This window comes from Cucumis melo, chromosome 7 (genome assembly GCF_025177605.1).
Source record: "Cucumis melo cultivar AY chromosome 7, USDA_Cmelo_AY_1.0, whole genome shotgun sequence".
In the NCBI taxonomy this organism is placed as follows: domain Eukaryota; kingdom Viridiplantae; phylum Streptophyta; class Magnoliopsida; order Cucurbitales; family Cucurbitaceae; genus Cucumis; species Cucumis melo.
In genome coordinates, this window is record NC_066863.1 from 27,537,100 (window position 1) to 27,560,823 (window position 23,724).

Here is a 23,724-nt window from a genome sequence, read left to right on the forward strand (position 1 = left end):
CCATTATATACACAAAGTTAAGTATACATGGAAGAGGAAAATTAGGTTAAGTAAAGAGAAATTTGGATTAAAGTGCAATATTGATTTAGAGAATTTTCAATATTTGTGTGGAAAAAGTAAGGAAGAAGGAAAGTTAGTTAAGAGAAGAGAATTTTGGACTAAGGTTCAAGATTGGATCGGAGAAATTTCAGAGTTTGTGTGGAAAAGGTAAACCAACGTTCGGATTTTGGTAGTTGTGTTGTTATTGAGACACAAAGTTGGTTCAAAATGTAGACTTGTTTGCTTGTGTCGAGTTTTAGAAGTTTTTGGATAATTTCTTACTAAGGAAGCAAATGCATGAGAATTCTAGATTGAAATGTGTTGTCGGATTACGTACACAAAGTTAAAGTATGTAACAAACAAGTAAAAGAAGTTAAGATAAGAGAATTTTGGACTTAAGTGTAGGTTTGAATAATTAGAGAATCGGATTTTCGTGGCTGGATTTTACATGTTTAAAGGAAGCAAATCCAGAGATATTTTGGATTGAAGTGTGCGTTTGGATTATGTACACAAGAAGGAGATTAGAATAAAAAATGCACTTCCCAAAATAGTGCACACAAACAATCCATCGGATGAGATCAAACCAAAACATCTAACAAAGCCACTTAACCAAGACAAACAAACAACCTTGCCAGAAAGAAAGAAATCAAACAAAAACACAGGATATAAGAAAGGCTAGCCATGAGTTCAACCTTTGCCAAAATTGATAAATAAAAAGTTCTGGTACTACACATCTGAGAGCAGAAAGTCTTTATATCCCAAAAAATCTTGACTCGGCCTCTCGATTTATTGATATATAAAGACTTTAAAATAATTGTTTATATGGGGAGATAAATATTTATATTGAGCTTGAGGCCGAGTCAGGTTTGAGATAAATATTTATCTCATATTTGTGTAGTACCAAAACTATTTATTTTATTTTATTTTATTTTTTTATCATTTTGGGCAAAAGTTGAACTCATGGCTAGTCTTTCTTATATCGTGTAATTTGGTCTGATTTCTTTTTTTTTTTGGGGAGGTTCTTTGTTTGTCTTGGATAATTGTTTTCTATGTGGTTTTGTTGGATTTCTTTGAAGGGCATTTTTGAATTTTGGATTAAAGTGCAACATTGGATAAAAGAATTTTCAAGGTTTTGTGTGGAAAAAGTAAGGAATACGAAAAGTTAAGTAAGAGAAGTTTGAATTAAAGTGCAAGATTGGGTCAAAGAACTTTCAAGGTTTGTTTGGAGAAGGTAGACCTACGTTTGGATTTGTGGTAGTTGGGTGGTTATTTTGACACAAAGTTAGTTGAGAATGTGGATTTGTTGGCTTGTTTTGAGTTTTAAAGGCTTTTGGAAAGTTTCTTGACGATCTCACAAGTTTATAACAGGTCAAAGCAAGAAAATTTTGCATGAAAATTTTGAATTGAAGTGTACGGTTCAATTATGACACAAAGTTAAGTATGTAATGTAGAAAGAAATTAAGTTAAGATAAAAGAATATTATATCAAATTGTGTGGAAAAAGTAAAGAATAAGGGAAGTTACGTAAGAGAAGTTTGTATTAAAGTGCAATATCGGGTCAAGGAAATTTCGAGGTTTGTGTCGAGAAGGTAGACCTATGTTTGGATTTGTGGTAGTTGTGTTGTTATTTTGACACAAAGTAAGTTCAGAATGTGGATTGGTTGGCTAGCTTTGAGTTTTAAAGGCTATTGGATAGCTTCTTGTCCATCTCACAAGTTTATGAGAGGCAGTGGCATGAAAGTTTTGGATTGAATTGTGCGGTCTAATTATTACACAAAGTTAAGTATGTAAGGTAGAAAGAAATTAAGTTAAGGTAAGAGAATTTTTTATCAAAGTGCGTGATTGGATAAGACAACTTTTCAAGGTTTGTGTGGAAATATAAGGAATAACGAAATTTAGGCCAAAGAAGTTTGAATTAAAGTGCAAGATTGGATCAAAGAAATTTCAAGGTTTATGTGTAGAAACTAGACCTACGTTTGGATTTGTGGTAGTTGTGTTGTTATTTTGACACAAAGTTAGTTCAGAATGTGGATTTGTTGGCTTGTTTTAAATTTTAAAGACTTTTGGAGAGTTTCATGATCATCTCACAAGTTTATGAGAAGCCAAAGCTTGAAAATTTTGGATTGAAGTGAGCGGTCTAATTATTACACAAATTTATGTATGTAAGATAGAAGGTAATTAAGTTAGGTTAAGAGAATTTTAGATCAAAGTGCGAGATTGGATAAGACAACATTTCAAGCCTTGTGTGGAAGAAGCAGTTATAAAGAAAGTTAAGTAAGTGAAGTTTGAATTAAAGTGCAAGCATGGATCAAAGAACTTTCAAGGTTTGCGTGGAGAAGGTAGATCTTACATTTGGATTTGTTGTAGTTGGGTTGTTGTTTTGACACACAAACTTAGTTCAGAATGTGCATTTGTTGGCTAATTTTCAGTTTTAATTAAAGGTTTTGGAAATCTTCTTGACCATCTCACAAGTTTATTATAAGTAGCAAAGACATGAAAATTTTGGATTGAAGTGTGCAGTCTAATTACGACACAAAGTTAAGTATGTAGGGTAGAAGGTAATTAAGTTAGGAAAAGAGAATTTTAAATCAAAGTGCAGATTGGATAAGTCAACTTTTCAAAGTTTGGGCGGTAATAGTAAGGAATAAGGAAAGTTAAGTAAGAGAAGTTTGAATTAAAGTACAAGATTGGATCAAAGAACTTTCAAGATTTGTGTGGAAAAGGTAGACCTACGTTTGGATTTGTTGTAGTTGGGTGGTTGTTTTGACACAAACTTAGTTCAGGATGTGCATTTGTTGGCTAATTTTAAGTTTTAAAGGCTTTTGGAAATCTTCCTTACCATTTCACAAGTTTTTGAGAAGCAAAGGTATGAAAATTTTGGATTGAAGTGTGCGGTCTAATTATGACACAGTTAAGTATGTAAGGTAGAAGGTAATTAAGTTAGGATAAGAGAATTTTAAATCAAAGTGTAAATTGGATAAGTTAACTTTTCAAAGTTTGTGTGGAAATAGTAAGAAATAAGGAAAGTTAAGTAAGAGAAGATTGAATTAAAGTGCAAGATTGGATCAAAGAACTTTCAAGGTTTGTGTGGAGAAGGTAGACCTACGTTTGGATTTGTTCTAGATGGGTTGTTGTTTTGACACAAACTTAGTTCAGGATGTGCATTGGTTGGCTAATTTTCAGTTTTAAAGGATTTTGGAAATCTTTTTGACCAACTCACAAGTTTATGAGAAGCAGATGCATGAAAATTTTGTATTGAAGTGTGCGTTGTAATTAGGCCACAAAGTTAAGTATGTAAGGTAGAAGGAAATTAAGATAAGAGAAATTTAGATCATACAAGATTGGATAAGACAACTTTTCAAGGTTTGTGTGGAAACATAAGGAATAAGGAATTTTAAGCAAGAGATGTTTTAATTTAAGTGCAAGATTGGACCTTTGAAGGTTTGTGGGGAGAAGGTAGACCTACGTTTGGATTTGTGGAACTTGGGTTGTTATTTTGACACAAACTTAGTTCAGAATGTAGATTAATTGGCTAGTTTTAAGTTTTAAAGGCTTTTGTAAAGCTTCTTGACCGTCTCACAAGTTTATGTCTCACAAGTTTATGAGAAGCAAACGCATGCAAATTTTTGAATTATGTGTGCGGTCCAATTATGACACAAAGTTAAGTATGCAAGGTAGAAGGAAATTAAGTTCAGATAAGAGAATTTTAGATCAAAGTGCAAGATTGGATAAGACAACTTTTCTAGGTTTGTGTGGAAAAAGTAAGGAATAAGGAAAGTTAAGCAAGAGAAGTTGGAATTAAAGTGCAAGATTGGATCAAAGAAAACTTTCAAGATTTGTGTGGAGAAGATAGACCTACGTTTGGATTTGTGGTAGATGGGTTATTATTTTGACCCAAAGTTAGTTCAGAATGTGGATGGGTTGGCTAGTTTTGACTTTTAAAGGCTTTTGGAAAGCTTCTTAACCATCTCACAAGTTTATGAGAGGTAAAAACTTGAAAATTTTTGATTGAAGTGTGCGGTGTAATTATGACACAAAGTTAAGTATTAAGGTAGAAGGAAATTAAGAAAAGAGAAATTTAGATCAAATTACGAGATTGAATAAGACAACTTTTCAAGGTTTGTTGTGGAAACATAAGGAATAAGGAAATGTAAGTGAGAGAAGTTTGAATTAAAGTGCAAGATCAGATGGAAGAACTTTCAAGGTTTGTGTGGAGAAGGTAGACCTTAGTTCCGAATGTGGTTGTGTTGGCTAGTTTTGAGTTCTAAAGGCTTTTGGAAAACTTCTTGACCATCTCACAAGTTTATGATAAGCAAAGGCATGATATTTTTTAATTGAAGTGTGCTGTGTATTTATGACACCAAGTTAAGTATGTATGGTAGATGGAAATTAAGTTCAGATAAGAGAATTCAAGTTGTTTGTGTGGAAACATAAGGAATAAGGAAATTAAAGTGAGAGTGGTTTGAATTCAAGTGCAAGATTGGATAAATTTTTTTCAAGATTTGTGTGGAAAAAGTAGACCTCCGTTTGGATTTGTGGTAGTTGGGTCTTTATTTTGACACAACCTTAGTTCAGAATATGAATGTGTTGGCTAGTTTTGATTTTCAAAGGCTCTTGGAAAGCTTCTTGACCATCTCACAAGTTTATGAGAGGCAGTGACATGAAAGTTTTGGATTGAAGTGTGCAGTCTAATTACTACACAAAGTTAAATATGTAAGGTAGTAGGATATTAAGTTAAGATAAAGAGTCTTTTTGATCAAAGTGCGAGATTGGATAAAAAAACTTTTTAAGGTTTGTGTTGAAACATATGAAATAACGAAAGTTAAGTAAGAGAAGTTTGGTTTAATGTGCAAGATTGGATCAAAGAACTTTCAAGGTTTGTGTGGAGAATGTAGACGAACGTTTGCATTTGTGGTGGTAGGGTTGTTATTTTGACACAAACTTAGTTTAGAATATGGTTGTGTTGTCTAGTTTTGAGTCTTAAAGGCTTAGGAAAGTTTCTTGACCATCTCACTAGTTTTTGAGAGGCAAAGGTATGAAAATTTTGGATTGAAGTGTGCAGTCTAATTATGACAAAAAGTTAAGTATGTAAGGTAGAAGGAAATTAAGTTAGATAAGAGAATTTTTGATCAAAGTGCGAGATTGGATAAAACAACTTTCCAAGGTTTGTGTGGAAACATAAGAAATAACGAAAGTTAAGTAAGAGAAGTTTGATTTAATGTGCAAGATTGGAGCAAAAAACTTTCAAGGTTTGTGTGGAGAAGGTAGACCTTCGTTTGCATTTGTGGTAGTTGGGTTGTTATTTTGACACAAACTCAATTTAGAATATGGTTGTGTTGGCTAGTTTTGAGTCTTAAAGATTGTAGGAAAGTTTCTTGACCATCTCACAGAGGCAAAAGGTATGAAATTTTTTTGATTGATGTGCAGTCTAATTATGACAAAAAGTTAAATATGTAAGGTAGAAATAAATTAAATGAAGATAAGAGAATTGTAGATGAAAGTTTTCAAGGTTTGTGTGGAAACATAAGGAATAAGGAAATTTAAGTAAGAGAAGTTTTAATTAAAGTGCAAGATTGGATCAAAGAACTTTCAACGTTTGTGTGGAGAAGGTAGTCCTTCGTTTGGGTTAGTGGTAGTTGAGAATGTGGATGTGTTTTCTAGTTGAAGGCTTTTGGAATGTTTCTTGACCATCTCACAAGTTTATGAGAAGCAAATGCATGAAAATTTTTGATTGATGTGTGCGGTATAATTATGACACAAAGTTAAGTATGTATGGTCGAAGGGAATAACGTTAAGATAAGAGAATTTTAGATCGAAGTGCGAGATTGGATAAGACAAGTTTTCATGATTTTTGTGGAAAAATGTAAGAAATTAGGGATGTTAGGTAAGAGAAGTTTGAATTAAAATGCAAGATTGGATCAAAGAAATTTCAAGGTTTGTGTCGAGAAGGTAGACCTACGTTTGGATTTGTGGTAGTTGGGTTGTTATTTTGACACAAAGTTATTTGAGTATGTGGATGTGTTGGCTAGTTTTGAGTTTTAAAGGCTTGTTAGATAGTTTCTTTACCATCTCACTTGTTTAAGAGATGGTAAGGCATAAAAATTTTGGATTGAAGTGTGTGGTCTAATTATGACACAACGTTACATATGTAAGGTAGAAGGAAAGTAAGTTAAGATAAGAGAATTTTAGGTCAAATTGTATCATTGGATAAGACAACTTTTCATGATTTGTGTGGAGAAGGTAGACCTATATTTGAATTTGTGGTAGTTGGGTTGTTATTTTGACACAAAGGTATGAAAATTGTGGATTGAAGTGTGCAGTCTAATTATGACAAAAAGTTTAAGTATATAAGGTAGAAGGAAAGTAAGTTAAGATAAGAGAATTTTAGATCAAAGTGCGAAATTGGATAAGACAACTTTTCAAGGTTTGTGTGGAAACATAATGAATAAGAAAAGTTAAGTAAGAGAAGTTTGAATTAAACTTCAAGATTGGATCAATGAACGTTCAAGGTTTGTGTGGAAAAGGTTGACCTATGTTTGGATTTGTGGTAGTTGGGGCTTTATTTTAACACAATCTTAGTTCAGAATGTGTTGTGTTTGCTAGTTTTGAGGTTTAAAGGTATTTGGAAAGTTTCATGACCATCTCACAAATTTATGAGAAGCCAAAGGATGAAATTTTTGGATTTAAATGTGCTGTCTAATTATGACACAAAGTTTAGTATGTAAGGTAGAAGGAAGTTAAGTTAAGATAAAAAATATTATATCAAAATGCTTGATTGGATAAGACAACATTTCAATGTTTTGCAAGGAATAAGGAAAATTAAGTAAGAGAAGTTTCAATTAAAGTGCATGTTTGATCAAAGAACTTAAAGTTTGTATGGAAAAGGTAGACCTACATTTGGATTTGTGGTAGTTAGGTTGTTATTTTGACACAAACGTAGTTCAGAATGTGCATTTGTTGCCTATTTTAAAGGCTGTTGGAAATCTTCTTGACCATCTCAAAAGCTTATGAGAAGTAAAGGCATGAAAGTTTTGGATTGAAGTGTGCAGTCTAATTATGACACAAAGTTAAGTGTATAAGGTGGTAGGAAATTGAGTTAAGGTAAGAGAATTTTAGATTAAAGTGCGAGATTGGATATGACAACATTTCAAGGTTTATGTGGAAACATAAGGAAGAACAAAAGTTAAGTAAAAGAAGTTTGAATTAAAGTGCAAGATATGATCAAAAAAATTTAAAGGTTTGTGTGTAGAAGCTAGACCTACGTTTGGATTTGTGGTAGTTGGGTTGTTATTTTGACACAAACTTAGTTTAGTTTTGTGTTGTAAAGGATTTCGGAAAGTTTCTTGACCATCTCACAAGTTTTTGAGAAGCAAAGGCATGTAAATTTTGGATTAAAGTGTGCGGTCTAATTATGAAACAAAGTTAAGTATCTAAGGTGGATGGTAATTAATTTACGATCAGGGAATATTAGATCACTGTGTGACATTGGATAAGACAAGTTTTCAAGCTTTGTGCCGAAAAAGTAAGGAATAAGGGAACTTAAGTAAGAGAAGTTTGAATTAATGTGCAAGATTGGATCAAAGAACTTTCAAGGTTTGTGGGGAGAAGGTAGACCTACGTTTTGATTTGTGGTAATTGGGTTGTTGTTTTGACACAAATTTAGTTTTGAATGTGGATGTGTTGGCTAGTTTTGAGTTTTTAAAGCTTTTGGAAAGTTTTTTGATCATCTCACAAGTATTTTAGAAGCAAAGGCATGAAAATTTTGGATTAAAGTGTGTGGTCTAGTTATGACACAATGTCAAGTATTTAGGTAGAAGGAAATTATGTTAAGATAAGAGAATTTTACATCGAAGGGCAAGATTGGATAAGACAACTTTTCACAGTTTATGTAGAAACCTAAGGACTATGGAATGTGAAATAAGAGAAGTTTGAATTAAAGTGCAAGATTGAATCGAATAACTTTCATGGTTTGTGTGGAGAAGGTAGACCTACGTTTGGATTTGTGGTAGTTGTGTTTTGGATTTGGAGTAGTTAAGTTGTTATTTTGACACAAAGTAAGTTCAGAATATGGCTTTTGGAAACTTTCTTGACCATCTGCCAAGTTTATGAGAAGCAAAGGCATGAAACTTTTGTAGTGAAGTGTCTGTCTAATTATAATACAAAGTTAAGGGTGTAGGAGGGAAGGAAATTAAGTTAAGATAAGATAATTTAAGATAGTGTATCATTGGATAAGACACTTTTCATGGTTTGTGTGGAAAAAGTAAGGAATAAGGAAAGTTAAGTAGGAGAAGTTTGAATTAAAGTGCTAGATTGAATTAAAAAAATTTAAGGTTTGTATGGAGAAGGTAGATCTACGTTTGGTTTTGGGGTAGTTAAATTGTTATTTTGACACAAAGTAAGTTGAGAATATGGCTTTTCGAAACTTTCTTGACCATCTCTCAAGTTTATGAGAAACAAAGGCATGAAAGTTTTGTAGTGAAGTCTGCAGGCCAATTATAACATAAAGTTAAGTATGTAAGGTAGAAGGAAATTAAGTTAGGATAAGAGATTTTTAGTTCAAAGTGTATCATTGGATAAGACCACTTTTCATGGTTTGTGTGGAAAAAGTAAGGAATAAGGAAAGTTAAGTAAGAGAAGTTTGAATTAAAGTGCAAGATTGGATAAAGAACTTTCAATGTTTGTATGGAGAAGGTAGATCTACGTTTGGATTTGTGGTAGTAGTTGGGTTGTTATTTTGACACAAAGTAAGTTAAGAATGTGGATTGGTTGACTAATTTTGAGTTTTAAAGGCTTTAGGAAAGTTTCTTGAGCGTCTCATAAGTTTATGAGAGGCAAAGGCATGAAAGAGGCAAAGGCTTGATAGTTTTTGTTTGAAGTGTGCGGTCTAATTATTACACGATGTTAAGTAATGTAAGGTAGAAGGAAATTAAGTTTGATAAGAGAATTTTAGATCAAGGTTCGAGATTTGATTAGACAACTTTTCACGGTTTGTTTGGAAACATAAGGAATATGGAATTTTAAGGAAAAGAAGTTTTATTTCACGGTTTGTTTGGAAACATAAGGAATACGGTTTGTTTGGATCTTTCAAGTTTTGTGGGGAGAAGGTAGACCTACGTTTGGATTTGTGGAAGTTGGGTTGTTATTTTGACACAAACTTAGTTCAGAATGTAGATTAGTTGGCTAGTTTTAAGTTTTAAAGGCTTTTGTAAAGCTTCTTGACCATCTCACAAGTTTATATGAAGCAAAGGTATGAAAATTTTGGAATTAAGTGTTTGGTCTAATTATGGCACAAAGTTAACTATGCAAGGTAGTAGGTAATTAATTTAAGATAAGAGAATTCTAGATCAAATTGCGAGATTGGATAAGAGACAACTTTTCAAGGTTTGTGTGGAAACATAAGAAATAAGGAAATTTAAGTGAGAGAGGTTTGAATTAAAGTGCAAGATTGGATCAAAGAACTTTCAAGATTTGTGTGGAGAAGATAGACCTACTTTTGGATTTGTGGTAGATGAGTTATTATTTTGACCCAAACGTACTTCAAAATGTGGATGTGTTGGCTAGTTTTGAGTTTTAAAGGCTTTTGGAAAGCTTCTTGACCATTTCACAAGTTTATGAGAGGTAGTGGCATGAAAGTTTTGGATTGAAGTGTGCGGTCTAATTATTACACCAAGTTAAGTATGTAAGGTAGAAGGAAATTAAGTTAAGGTAAGAGAATTTTAGATGAAAGTGCGAGATTGGATAAGAGACAACTTGTCAAGGTTTATGTGGAAAAAGTAAGGACTAAGGAAAGTTAAGAAAGAGCAGTTTGAATTAAAGTGCAAGATTGAATCAAAGAACTTTCAAGGTTTGTGTGGAAAAGGTAGGCCTACTTTTGGATTTGTGGTAGTTGGGGCTTTATTTTGACACAACCTTACTTCAGAATGTGGTTGTGTTGTCTAGTTTTGAGTTCTAAAGCCTTTTGGAAAGCTTCTTGACCTTCTCCCAAGTTTTTAGAAACAAAGGCATGAAAGTTTTGTAGTGAAGTGTTCTGTGAAATTCTAGCACAAAGTTAAGTATGTAAGAGGGAAGGAAATTAAGTTAAGATGAGAGAATTTTTTAGATCAAAGTATATCATTGGATAAGACCACTTTTCTAGGTTTTTGTGGAAAAAGTAAGGAATAAGGAAAGTTAAGTAAGAGAAGTTTGAATTAAAGTTTAAGATTGGATAAAAGAAGTTTCAAGGTTTGTGTGGAGAATATAGACCTACTTTTGGATTTGTGGTAGAAGACTTATTATTTTGACCCAAACTTAGTTTAGAATGTGGATGTGTTGGCTAGTTTTGAGTTTTCAAAGCTTTTGGAAAGCTTCTTGACCATCTCACAAGTTTATGAGAAGCAAAGACACGAAGACATGAAAATTTTTGATTGAAGTGTGCACTGTAATAATGACACAAAGTTAAGTGTGTAAGGTAGAAGGAAATTAAGCTAAGAGAAATCTAGATCGAATTACGAGATTGGATAAGACAACTTTTCAAGGTTTGTGTGGAAACATAAGGAATAACGAAAGTTAAGCAAAAAAGGTTTGAATTAAGGTGCAAGAATGGATCAAAGAGCTTTCAAGGTTTGTGTGGAGAAGGTAAACCTACATTTGGATTTGTGGTAATTGGGTTGTTATTTTGACACAACCTTAGTTGAAAATGTGGAACAAGGTTTGTGTTGGCTAGTTTTAAGTAAGGCTTTTGGAAATCTTCTTGACCATCTCACAATTTTATGAGAAGCAAAGACATGAAAATTTTGGATTGAAGTGTGCAGTCTAATTATGACACAAAGTTAAGTATGCAAGGTAGAAGGAAATTAAGTTAGGATAAGAGAATTTTAGATCAAAGTGCAGATTGAATAAGTCAACTTTTCAAAGTTTGTGTGGAAAAAGTAAGGAATAAGGAAAGTTAAGTAAGAGAATTTTGAATTAAAGTGCAAGATTGGATCAAAGACCTTTCAAGGTTTGTGTGGAGAAGGTAGACTTACGTTTGGATTTGTGGTAGTTGGGTTGTTATTTTGACACAACCTTAGTTCAAAATGTGGATAAGTTGACTAGTATTGAGTTTTAAAGCCTTTTGGAAAGCTTCTTGACCATCTCACAAGTTTATGAGAAGTAAAAACATGTAAATTTTGGATTGAAGTATGCGGTCTAATTATGACACAAACTTAAGTATGGAAGGTAGAAGGAAATTAAGTTAAGAGAATTCTTGATCAAAGTGCAAGATTGGATAAGACAAGTTTTCAAGCTCTGTGTGGAAAAAGTAAGGAATAAGAAAAGGTAAATAAGGGAAGTTTGAATTTAAGTGCATGATTCGATCAAAGAACTTTCAAGGTTCGTGTGGAGAAGGTAGATCAAAGTTTGGATTTGTGGTAGTTAGTTGGGTTGTTATTTTGACACAAAGTAAGTTCAAATTGTGGATTGGTTTGCTAGTTTTGAGTTTTAAAGGCTTTTTAAAAGTTTCTTGACCATCTCACAAGTTTATTAGAAGCAAAGGCATGAAAGTTTGTATTGAAATGTGCAGCTCATTATGTCACAAAGTTAAGTATGTAAGGTGGAAGGAAATTAAGTTAAGATCAGAGAATTTTAGATCGAAGTGTGACATTGGATAAGACGACTTTTCAAGGTTTGTGTGGAAAAAGTAAGGAACAATGAAAGTTAAGAGAAGTTTGAATTAAAGTGCAAGATTTAATCAAAGAACTTTCAAGGTTTGTGTGGAGAAGTTTGGAAAGTTTGGATTTGTGGTAGTTCGGTTATTATTTTGACACAAACTTAGTTAAGAAAATGGATGTGTTGGCTAGTTTTGAGTTTTAAAGGCATTTGGAAAGTTTCATGATCATCTCACAAATTTACGAGAGAAGCCAACGGATGAAAATTTTGGATTGAAGTGTGCTGTCTAATTATGACAAAAAGTTAGGTACGTAAGGTAGAAGGATGTTAAGTTGGCCAGCTTTCAGTTTTAAAGGCATTTGGAAAGTTTCATGACCTTTTCCCAAGTTTATGAGAAGCTAAAGGATGGAAATTTTGGACTGAAGTGTGCTGTCTAATTATGACACAAAATTAAGTATGTAAGGTAGAAGGAAGTTCAGATAAAAAAATATTAAGATCAAAATGCGAGATCGGTTAAGACAACATTTAAAGGTTTGTGTGGAAAAAGTAATGAATAAGAATAATTAAGTAAGAGAAGTTTGAATTAAAGTACAACATTGCATCAAAGAACTTTCAAGGTTTGTGTGGAGAAGGTAGACCTACGTTTGGATTTGTGGTAGTTGGGTTGTTATTTTGACACAAACTTAGTTTAGAATGTGGATGTGTTGGCTAGTTTTAAGTTTTTAAGGCATGAAAATTTTGGATTAAAGTGTGTGGTCTAGTTATGACACAATGTCAAGTATTTAGGTAGAAGGAAATTAAGTTAAGATAATCAAATTTTAGATTGAAGAGGGAGATTGGATAAGACAACTTTTCACAATTTATGTAGAAACCTAAGGAATAAGGAATGTTAAATAAGAGAAGTTTGAATTAAAGTCCAAGATTTGATCAAAGAATTTTCATGGTTTGTGTGGAGAAGGTAGACCTACGTTTGGATTTGTGGTAGTTATGTTTTTATTTTGACAAAAATTAGTTCAAAATGTGGATTTGTTGGCTAGTTTTAAGTTTCGAAGTCTTTTGGAAAGTTTCATGACCATCTCACAAGTTTATGAGAAGCCAAGGCTTTAAAATTTTGGATTGAAGTGTGCGGTTTAATTATGACACAAAGTTTAGTATGTAAGGTAGAAAGAAATTATGTTAAAAAAGAATATGATATCGAAGTGCGAAATTGGATAAGACAACATTTCAAGGTTTGTGTGGAAAAAAGTAAGGAATAAGCACAGTTAAGTAAGTGAATTTTGAATTAAATTGCAAAATTGGATAAAAGAACTGTCAAGGTTTGTGTGGAAAAGGTAGAACTTGGTTTGGATTTGTGGTAGTTGAGTTGTTATTTTGATACAAACTTAGTTCAGAATGTGCATTTGTTGGGTAGCTTTAAGTTTTAAAGGCTTTTCGAAATCTTCTTGACGATCTTATAAGTTTATGAGAAGCAAAGGCTTGAAAATTTTGGATTGAAGTGTGCAGTCTAATTATGACACAAAGCTAAGTATGTAAGGTAGAAGGAAATTAACTTAGGATAAGAGAATTTTAGATCAAAATGCAGATTTGTCAGTTTTTCAAAGTTTGTGTAGAAATAGTAAGGAATAAGGAAAGTTAAGTAAGAAAATTGTGAATTATAGTGCAAGATTAGATCAAAGAACTTTCAAGGTTTGTATGGAGAAGGTAGATCTACGTTTGGATTTTTGGTAGTTAAGTTGTTATTTTGACAGAAAGTAATTTCAGAATGTGGCTTTTGGAAACTTTCTTGACCATCTCCCAAGTTTACGGGAAGCAAAGGCATGAAAGTTTAGTAAAGAAGTATTCGGTCTAATTGTAACACAAAGTTAAGTATGTAAGAGGGAAGGAAATTAAGTTAAGATAAGAGAATTTTAGATCAAAGTGTATCATTAGATAACACCACTTTTCATGGTTTGTGTGGAAAAGGTAAGGAATGAGGAAAGTTAAGTAGGGGAAGTTTTAATTTAAGTGCAAGTTTTGATCTTTCAAGGTTTGTGGGGAGAAGGTAGACCTACATTTGGATTGGTTGTAGTTGAGTTGTTATTTTGACACTAGCTCAGAATGTAGATTTGTTGGCTAGTTTTAAGTTTTAAAGGCTTTTTTAAAGCTTCTTGATCATCTTACAAGTTTATGAGAAACAAAGGCTTGAAAATTTTGGAATTAACTGTGTGGACCAATTATGACACAAAGTTAAATAGCAAGGTAGAAAGAAATTAAGTTAAGATCGGAGAATTCTAGATCAAGGTTTGTGTGGAAAAAGTAAGGAATAAGGATAGTTAAGCCAGAGAAGTTTTAATTGAAGCGCAAAATTGGATCAAAGAACTTTCAAGGTTTGTGTGGAGAAAGGTAGACCTACTTTTGGATTTGTGGTAGTTGGGGCTTTATTTTGACACAACCTTAGTTCAAAATGTGGTTGTGTTGACTAGTTTTGAGTTCTAAAGGCTTTTGGATAGCTTCTTGACCATCTCACAAGTTTATGAGAAGTAAAGGCATGAACATTTTTTATTGAAGTATGCGGTGTAATTATGACACAAAGTTATGTATATAAGGTAAAAGGAAATTAAGTTAAGATAAGAGAAGTTTAGATCAAAATGCAAGATTGGATAAGACAACTTTCAAGGTTTGTGCGGAGAAAGTAGGAAAAAGGAAAGTTAAGTAAGAGATGATTGGATGAAAGTGCAAGATTGGGTCAAAGACCTTTCTAGTTTTGTGTTGAGAAGTTAGACCTTCCAGGCTTTTGGAAAGTTTTTTTACCATCTAACAAGCTTTTGAGAGGCCAAAGCATGAAATTTTTTTATTGAAGTGTGGGGTCCAATTATGTCACAAAGTTAAGTATGTAAGGTAGAAGGAAATTAAGTTAAGATCAAAGTGCGATATTGGATAAGGCAAGTTTTCATGGTTTGTGTGGAAACATAAGAGTAAAGAAATTTAAGTGAGAGAAGTTTGAATTAAAGTGCAAGATTGGATCAAAGAACTTTCAAGGTTTGTGTGGAGAAAGTAGACCTAGTTTTTGATTTGTGGTAGTTGGGGCTTTATTTTGACACAACCTTAGTTTAGAATGTGGTTGTGTTGGCTAGTTATGAGTTTTAAAGGTAGGTAGAAGGAAATTAAGATCAAAGTGCGAGATTGGATAAGACACATCTTTTCAAGGTTTGGTGGAGATGGTAGACCTCCATTTGGATTTGAGGTAGTTGGGCCTTTTTTTTTCACAATCTTAGTTCAGAATGTGGTTGAGTTGGCTAGTTTTGAGTGCTAAAGGCTTTCGAAAAGCTTCTTTACCATCTCAAAAGTTTACGAGAAGCAAAGGCATGAAAATTCTTGATTGACGTGTGCAGTGTAATTATGCACAAAGTTAAGTATGTAAGGTAGCAGGAGATTAAGTTAAGAGAATTTTAGATCAAAGTGCGAGATTGGTTAACAGACAAACTTCCAAGGTTTGTGTGGAATCATAAGGAATTTGGAAATTTAAGTGAGAGAAGTTTGAATTAAAGTGTAAGATTGGATCAAAGAACTTACAAGGTCTGTGCGAAGATGGTAGACCTCCGTTTCGATTTGTGGTATTTGGGTCGTTATTTTGACACAACCTTATTTCAGAACGTCGATGTGTTGGTTAGTTTTGGAAAGCTTGTTGATCATCTGACAAGTTTATGAGAGGCAGTGGCATGAAAGTTTTGGATTGAAGTATGCGGTCTAATTATTACACAAAGTTAAGTATGTAAGGTAGAAGGAAATTAAGTTAAGTTAAGAGAATTTTTTATCGAAGTGCGAGATTGGATAAAACAACTTTTTAAGGTTTGTGTGGAAACATAAGAAATAACGAAAGTTAAGTAAGAGAAGTTTGTTTTAAAGTGAAAAATTGGATCAAAGAACTTTCAAGATTTGTGGAGGGAAGGTAGACCGACCTTTGGATTTGTGGTAGTTGTATTGTTAATTTGACACAAAGTTGTTCAGAGTGTGGATTTTTTTGGCTAATTTTAAGTTTTAAAGGGTTTTGGAAAGTTTCATGACCATTTCAAAAGTTTATGAGAAGCCAAAGAATGAAAAATTTGGATTGAAGTGTGCGGTCTAATTATGACACAAAGTTAAGTAAGGTAGAAGGAAATTAAGTTAAGACAAAAGAATATTATATAAAAGTGCGAGATTGGATAAGACAACATTTCAAGGTTTGTGTGAAAAAGTAAAGGAATAAGGAAACTTAACCAAGAGAAGTTTGAATTAAAGTGCAAGATTGGATCAAAGAACTTTCAATGTTTGTGCAGAGAAGGTGGATCTAGGTTTGGCTTTGTGGTAGTTGAGTTGTTATTTTGACACAAACTTAGTTGAGAATGTAGATGTGTTTGCTAGTTTTGAGTTTTAAAGGCCGTTGAAAAGGTTCTTGACCATCTCAAATGTTTATAAGAAGCAAAGGCATGAAAGTTTTTGATTGAAGTGTACGGTCTAATTATTACACAAAGTTAAGGATACAAGGTAGAAGGAAATAAAGTTATGATAAGGGAATTTTAGATCAAAGTGCGAGATTGGATAAGACAACTTTTCATGATTTGTGTGGAAAAAGTAAAGAATAAGGGAAGTTACGTAAGAGAAGTTTGTATTAAAGTGCAATATTGGATCAAGGAAATTTCAAGGTTTGTGTCGAGAAGGTAGACCTATGTTTGGATTTGTGGTAGTTGTGTTGTTATTTTGACACAAAGTAAGTTCAGAATGTGGATTGGTTGGCTAGCTTTGAGTTTTAAAGGCTTTTGGATAGCTTCTTGACCATCTCACAAGTTTATGAGAGGCGAAGGTGTAAAAGTTTTGGATTGAAGTGTGCAGTCTATTTATTACACGAAGTTAATTATGTAAGGTAGAACGAAATTATGTTAAGAGGGAATTTTAGATTAAAGTGTGACACTGAATGAGAGGTAGTGGCATGAAAGTTTTGGATTGAAGTGTGCAGTTTAATTATTACACAAAGTTAAATATGTAAGGTAGAAGGAAATTAAGTTAAGATAAGAGAAAAAGTAAGGAATGAGGAAAGTGAAGTAAAAGAAGTTTGAATTAAAGTGCAAGATTGGTTTAAAAGACTTTCAAAGTTTGTGTGGACAAGGTAGGTCTACGTTTGGATTTGTGGTAGTTGGGTTGTTATTTTAACCCAAAGTAAGTTAAGAATGTGGATTGGTTGGTTAGATTTGAGTTTTAAAGGCTTTAGGAAAGTTTCTTGACCATCTCACAAATTTATGAGAGGCAAAGGCATTATAGTTTTGGTTTGAAGTGTGCGGTCTAATTATCACACGATGTTAAGTATGAAAGGTAGAAGGAAATTAAGTTAAGATCGGTGAATTTTAGATCAATGTTCGAGATTTGTTTGAAAACATAAGGAATAAGGAATTTTAAACAAGAGAAGTTTTAATTTAATTGCAAGATTGAATCTTTCAGGGTTTGTGGGAAGAACGTAGACCTATGTTTGGGTTTGTTGTAGTTAGGTTGTTATTTTCACACAAACTTAATTCAGAATGTATATTTGTTGGCTAATTTTAAGTTTTAAAGGCTTTTGTAAAGCTTCTTGACCATCAAATAAGTTTATGAGAAGCAAATGCATGAAAATTTTGGAATTAACTGTGCGGTCCAATTATGACACAAAGTTAAGTATGCAAGGTAGAAGGAAATTAAGTTAAGATAAGATAATTCTTGATCAAAGTGCAAGATTGGACAAGTGACAACTTTTTGAGGTTTGTGTTGAAAAAGTATGGAATAAGGAAAGTTAAGCAAGAGAAGTTTGAATTAAAGTGCAAGATTGGATCAAAGAACTTTAAAGGTTTGTGTGGAGCAGGTAGACCTACTTTTGGATTTGTAGTAGTTGTGTTGTTATTTTGACACAAATTAGTTCAGAATGAGGATGTGTTGGCTAGTTTTGAGTTTTAAAGGATTTTGGAAAGTTTTTTGACCATCTCACAAGTTTATAAGAAGCAAAAGGTAAGAAATTTTTGGAAGTAGGTGCGTGGTCCAATTATGACACAAAGTTAAGTATGCAAGGTAAGAGAATTTTAGACCAAAGTGCAAGATTGGAGAAGACAACTTTCAACAAGGTTTGTGTGGAAAAAGTAAGGAATAAGGAAAGTGCAAGAGAAGTTTGAATTAAAGTGCAAGATTGGATTAAAGAACTTTCAAGCTTTGTGCGGAGAAGTTAGACTTTCTAGGCTTTTGGAAAGTTTCTTGACCATCTCACAAGTTTTTGAGAGGCCAAAGCATGAAATTTTTTCATTCAAGTGTGGGGTCCAATTATGTCACAAAGTTCAGTATGTAGGGTAGAAGAAAATTAAGTTAAGATAAAAGATCAAAATGCGAGATTGGACAAGGCAACATTTCAAGGTTTGTGTGGAAACATAAGGAGTAATGAAATTTTAGTGAGAGAAGTTTGAATTAAAGTACAAGATTGGATCAAAGAACTTTCAAGGTTTGTGCGGATAAGATAGACCTACTTTTGGATTTGTGGTAGATGGGTTGTTATTTTGACCCAAACTTAGTTCACAATGTGGATGTGTTGGCTAGTTTTGAGTTTTAAAGGCTTTTGGAAAGCTTCTTGACCATCTCACAAGTTTATGAGAAGCAACAACATGATTTTTTTTTTGAAGTTTGCGGTGTAATTATCACACAAAGTTAAGTATGTAAGGTAGAAGGAAATTAAGTTAAGATAAGATAATTTTAGATCAAAGTACGAGATTGGATAAGACAACTTTTCAAGGTTTGTGTGGAAACATAAGGAATAAGGAAATTTAAGTGAGAGAAGTTTGAATTAATGTGCAAGATTGGATCAAATAACTTTCATGGTTTGTGTGGAGGAGGTAGACCTACATTTGCATCGTGCTAGTTGGGTTGTTATTTTGACACCAAGTTAGTTGAGAATGTGGATGTGTTGGCTAGTTTTGAGTTTTAAATGCTTTTGGAAAGTTTCTTTACCATCTCACATGTTTATGAGAAGCAAAGGTATGCAAATTTTGGATTGAAGTGTTCGGTTTAATTATGACATGAAGTTAAATATGTAAGGTAAAAGAAAATTAAGATAAGAGAATTTTAGATCAAAAGTGCGAGATTGGATAAGGCAATTTTTCAAGGTTTGTGTGGAAACATTAGGAATAAGGAAATTTAAGTGAGAGTAGTTTGAATTAAAGTGTAAGATTTGGATTGAAGAACTTTCAAAGTTTGTGCGGAGAAAGTAGGTCTCTGTTTGGATTTGTGGTTGTTGGGTTGTTATTTTGACACAACCTTAGTTCAGAATGTGGATGTGGTGGCTAGTTTTTAGTTTTAATGGTTTTTGGAAAGCTTGTTGACCATCTTACAAGTTTATGAGAGGCAGTGGCATGAAAGTTTTGGATTGAAGTGTGCGGTGTAATTATGCCACATAGTTAATTATGTAAGGTAGAAGGAAATTAAGTTAAGATAAGAGATTTTTTTTATCAAAGTGCGAGATTGGATAAAACAACTTTTCAAAGTTTGTGTGGAAACATAAGAGTTAAACGAAAGTTAAGCAAGAGAAGTTTGAATTAAAGTGCAAGATTGGATGAAAGAATTTTCAAGGTTTGTAGGGAGAAGGTAGACCTTTGGATTTTTGGTAGTTGTGTTGTGGATTTGTTAAATAGTTTTCAGTTTTAGTTTAGATTGTGGATTTGTTGGCTAGTTTTCAGTTTTAAAGGCTTTTGGAAAGTTTCTTTACCTTCTCACAAGTTTATAAGAAACAAAGGCATGAAGATTTTGGATTGAAGTGTGCGGTCTAATTATGACACAAAGTTAGGTATGTAAGGTAGAAGGAAATTAAGTTAATTTTATATCGAAGTGCGAGATTGGATAAGACAACTTTTCAAGGTTTGTGTAGAAAAGGTAAGACATTGTTTGGAACTTGGTAAATGGTTTTTATTTGCCCACAAATATAGTTTTGAAGGTAGATTTGTGATAGAACACCAAGTAGATGTGTTCTAATTTGATTGAAAATTACTCCAAAGAATTGTTGAACTACAAACAATTCTTAATTCAAACATACAGAAAATACAGAACGAAATAAAAAGTCATAACCTCCTCTTTCTATCCTATCTGTCAAGTAAGAGTGCTGTAACCCAAAAACTACCCAAAAACTGAACAGCCCTCTTTCCCACTCCCCTCCTATTTAATTGCTCCCATCATCCAACCGACTTTTACTTCCCCCTTATTGACACTTAATGTGCCTCTCCCTTAATAACTCGGGACAATCTCGAGGTGAACTATTGTCTCTCGGGGTGGAATAACATTACTTGAGACAATCTCGGGGTGAACTATTGTGCCCTCACCCTTAATGATGGGTTTTATTTGGACACAAATTTAGTTTAAAATGTAGATTTGTTTTACGGTTTCAAGTTTTACAAGTTTTTTTTTTTCATAAGTTATGTATATATGTATACGTGGAAGAAGGAAATTAGGTTAAAAAAGAGAATTTTGGATAAAAGTACAATATTGATTTAGAGAATTTTCAATATTTGTGTGGAAAAGTAAGGCAGAAGAAAGTTAGTTAAGAGAAGAGAATATTGGACTATGGTGCAAGATTGGATCAAAGAAGAAAGTTAGTTAAGAGAAGAGAATAATTTGAGAATCGGATTTTCGTGGCTGGATTTTTATTTGGACACATGCTAGTTCAAAATTTAGATTTTTTGGTATAGTTTCAAGTTCCACAAGTTCGTGGATAATTTCTTGAGTATCTCACATGTTTAACGAAAGCAAAGCTAGAGAAATTTTGGATTGAAGTGTGCGTTTGGATTATGTACACAAAGTTAAGTACACATGAAAGAAGGAGATTATAATATAAACTGCACTTACCAAAATAGTGCATAAAGACAATCCCTCAAACGAGAGCTCAAACCAAAACATCCAACAAAACCACACAGAAAACCACTTAATCAAGACGAACAAAGAACCTCGCCAGAAAGAAAGAAATCAGACCAAAACACAGGATATAAGAAAGGCTAGCCATGAGTTCAACTTTTGTCAAAATTAATAAAGAAAAAAGTTATGGTACAGAAAGTCTTTATATCCCAACAAATCTTGACTCGGCCTCTCGATTTGTTGGGATATACAGACTTTCAAATAATAATTGTTTATATGGGGAGAAAAATATTTCTCTTGAGCCTGAGGCCGAGTCAGGTTTGAGATAAATATTTATCTCATATTTATGTGTAGTACCAAAACTGTTTTTTTTTTCAATTTGGGCAAAAGTTGAAATCATGGCTAGTTTTTCTTATATCATGTGTTTTGGTATGACTTCTTTCTTTCTAGCGAGGTTCTTTGTTTGTCTTGAATAATTGGTTTTCTGTATGGTTTTGTTGGGTTTCTTTGTTTAGGCTCGTCCGAGGGGCAGTTTTTGTGCACTATTTTGGGAAGGGCATTTTCGAATTTTGGATAAGTGTAACATTGGATAAGAGAATTTTCAACGTTTGTGTGGAAAAAGTAAGGAATAAGAAAAGTTTGAATTAAAGTGCAATATTGGATTAAAGAACTTTCAAGGTTTGTATAGAGAAGATAGATCTATGTTTGGATTTGTGGTAGTTGGGTTATTGTTTTGACACAAAGTATTTTAAAATGTCAATTGGTTAACTAGTTTTGAGTTTTAAAGGCTTTTGGAAACTTTCTTGACCTACTCACAAGTTTATGAGAGGCAAAGGCATGAAAGTTTTGTATTGAAGTGTGCAGTCTAATTATAACACAAAGTTAAGTAAGGTGGAAGGAAATTATGTTAAGATAAGAAGATTTTAGACCAAAATGCAACATTGGATAAGAAAACTTTTCAAGGTTTGCGTGGAAAAATAAGGAATAAGGAAAGTTAAGTAAGGGAAGTTTGAATTAAAGTGCAAGATTGGATCAAAGAACTTTGAAAGTTTGTGTGGAGAAGGTAGACCTACGTTTGGATTTGTGGTAGTTGTGAGTTGTTATTTTGACATAAAGTTAGTTCAGAATGTGGATTTGTTGGCTTGTTTTGAGTTTTAAAGGCTTTTGAAAAGTTTATTGGCCATCTCACAAGTTTATAAGAAGCAAGGACATGAAACTTTTTGATTGAAGTGTGCAGTTTAGTTCTGACACAAAGTTAAGTATGTAAGGTAGAAGAAAAGTTAAGTAAGAGAAGTTTGAATTAAAGTGCAAGATTGGATAAAAGAACTTTCAAGGTTTGTGTGGAGAAGTTAGACCTACGTTTGGATATGTGATAGTTGGGTTGTTACTTTGACAAAATTTAGTTCAGAATGTGGATTTGTTGACTAGTTTTGAGTTTTAAAACCTTTTGGAGAGGTTTCTTGACCATCTCACAAATTTATGAGATGCAGAGGCATGAAAATTTTGGATTGAAGTCTGCAGTCTAATTATGACACAAAGTTAAGTATGTAAGGTAGAAGGAATGTTAAGTAAGAGAAGTTTGAATTAAGTGCAAGATTGGATCAAAGAACTTTCAAGGTTTGGTTTGTGATGAGAAGGTGGACCTACGTTTGGATTTGTGGTAGTTGGGTTATTATTTTGACACAAAGTTTGTTGGCTAGTTTTGAGTTTTAAAGGCTTTTTGAAAGTTTCCTGACCATCTCACAAGTTGATGTTTCTTTTTTTTCCTCTTTCAGGTAATTTTATGTTTCTATTCTTGTTGCTCTTTCAGGTAATTGCTCTTCGTTGTTTCTCAAGCTTTTTTCTTATCTTAGAAAAAGCTGCCAAAGAGAATAAATAAAGATATGTTTCTTAAAACCGTAATGTGTGGATGATCTTAGTCGATTGGAGTAGCCGCACCATCCACAATATTGTATAATATACCATCTTTTTCTTCTTTTTTTTCCTTCTCTCATTACTCACTTCCCCATTTTGTCTCATTTCACCTCAACTCATGATTTTTGCTCATTTAGGTCACCAACATTTCTCTTCAAACATTTTAAACTGCGTTTTTTTGGCTTGAGAAACTGAAAAAAGAATTTGGAATGGCTCCAAGGTTTGGGGAAAGAAGAGAGATTTGAGTTTTTAATTGATATTCTCTTTTTCAAAAATGTTTCATTCATTTTTTTCCAATTTTAATTTGTGCTTTTCCATAATTTTACATCATCTTGAATGAATGTGTAGTGTGATTCCTAATAATGTCGACACTACTGTTCGTACTGCTTAAGAATTTCAAGTTGTCCTAAACATTTGTTTTGTGGTTTCTTTCAAATATGGTCTGTTCTATTTACTCTTATTAGTGCTCAAGAGCATATCCAAGAGCTTATTCGAGGTCTTTTCAAAACATGGTAATATGTTATTCCTCAATTATTTATTCCCGTCTCTAATACATGAAATCTCATTTAGTTTTAGTGATGCTAGGAGTGTTGTATTGATGTTAGGAGTTTTATTAGGATTGGATAAATGTCTTCGCTTACACTATGTTCTTTTAGGAGTTTTATTTGTTAGTACACTACAACAAATATCCCTCCAGACAAATACGCTCATAGTGGATCTGTTCTTTGTTAATAAAATTAGTATTTTGGATGGGGAGTCGTTTTCAATATAATGTTCAACTGACCACATGTTTGAATCTCATACTTAATCCAAACTAATATATAAAATCTAATGAGAGAGGTGGATTCAAAAAGTTGGCTAAAATGAAATAGTTGGAAGAAATGAATTTAAGAATGATTGTGTGTTAGATAGTTGGATAACAAGAAGAATATTGTGAAAGCAGTAGAATAAACTCATTCTCATCCCTGCAACGAACTTAGTTTTCCACTCTCGTATTAAGGGACCTAAGGAACTTGGTTTAATCTTGTTTTGAACAAGTAATCAATTTTTCACTATTTCTACCTTACAGACTTGCAGGCGATAAATTTGATTCAGCAAACTGTGTTGCTCTGGGAAGTCAAGGAATTAAAGAAGCATCTTTCAAGATGGGATCATAAGGATTTAGGGTTTAGGGTGTTTAACTTGTTGGCTTGAGAATCGTGTTAATTCCTTGCTACTTCTTGCTCATAACTTTGAGTGCTTGAGATTGAAACATGTCATCAAGTATTTGATTTTTCTTGGATCA

The 23,724-nt window shown here is 33.0% G+C and overlaps 1 long non-coding RNA gene across 2 annotated transcripts in view; it reads left to right on the plus strand.

The window, feature by feature from the left end:
* The window catches only part of LOC103494574 (uncharacterized), a 32,332-nt gene that overhangs the window by 8,004 nt on the left and 604 nt on the right, over positions 1-23,724 (plus strand). The gene's annotated exons all lie outside the window — the stretch shown is intronic.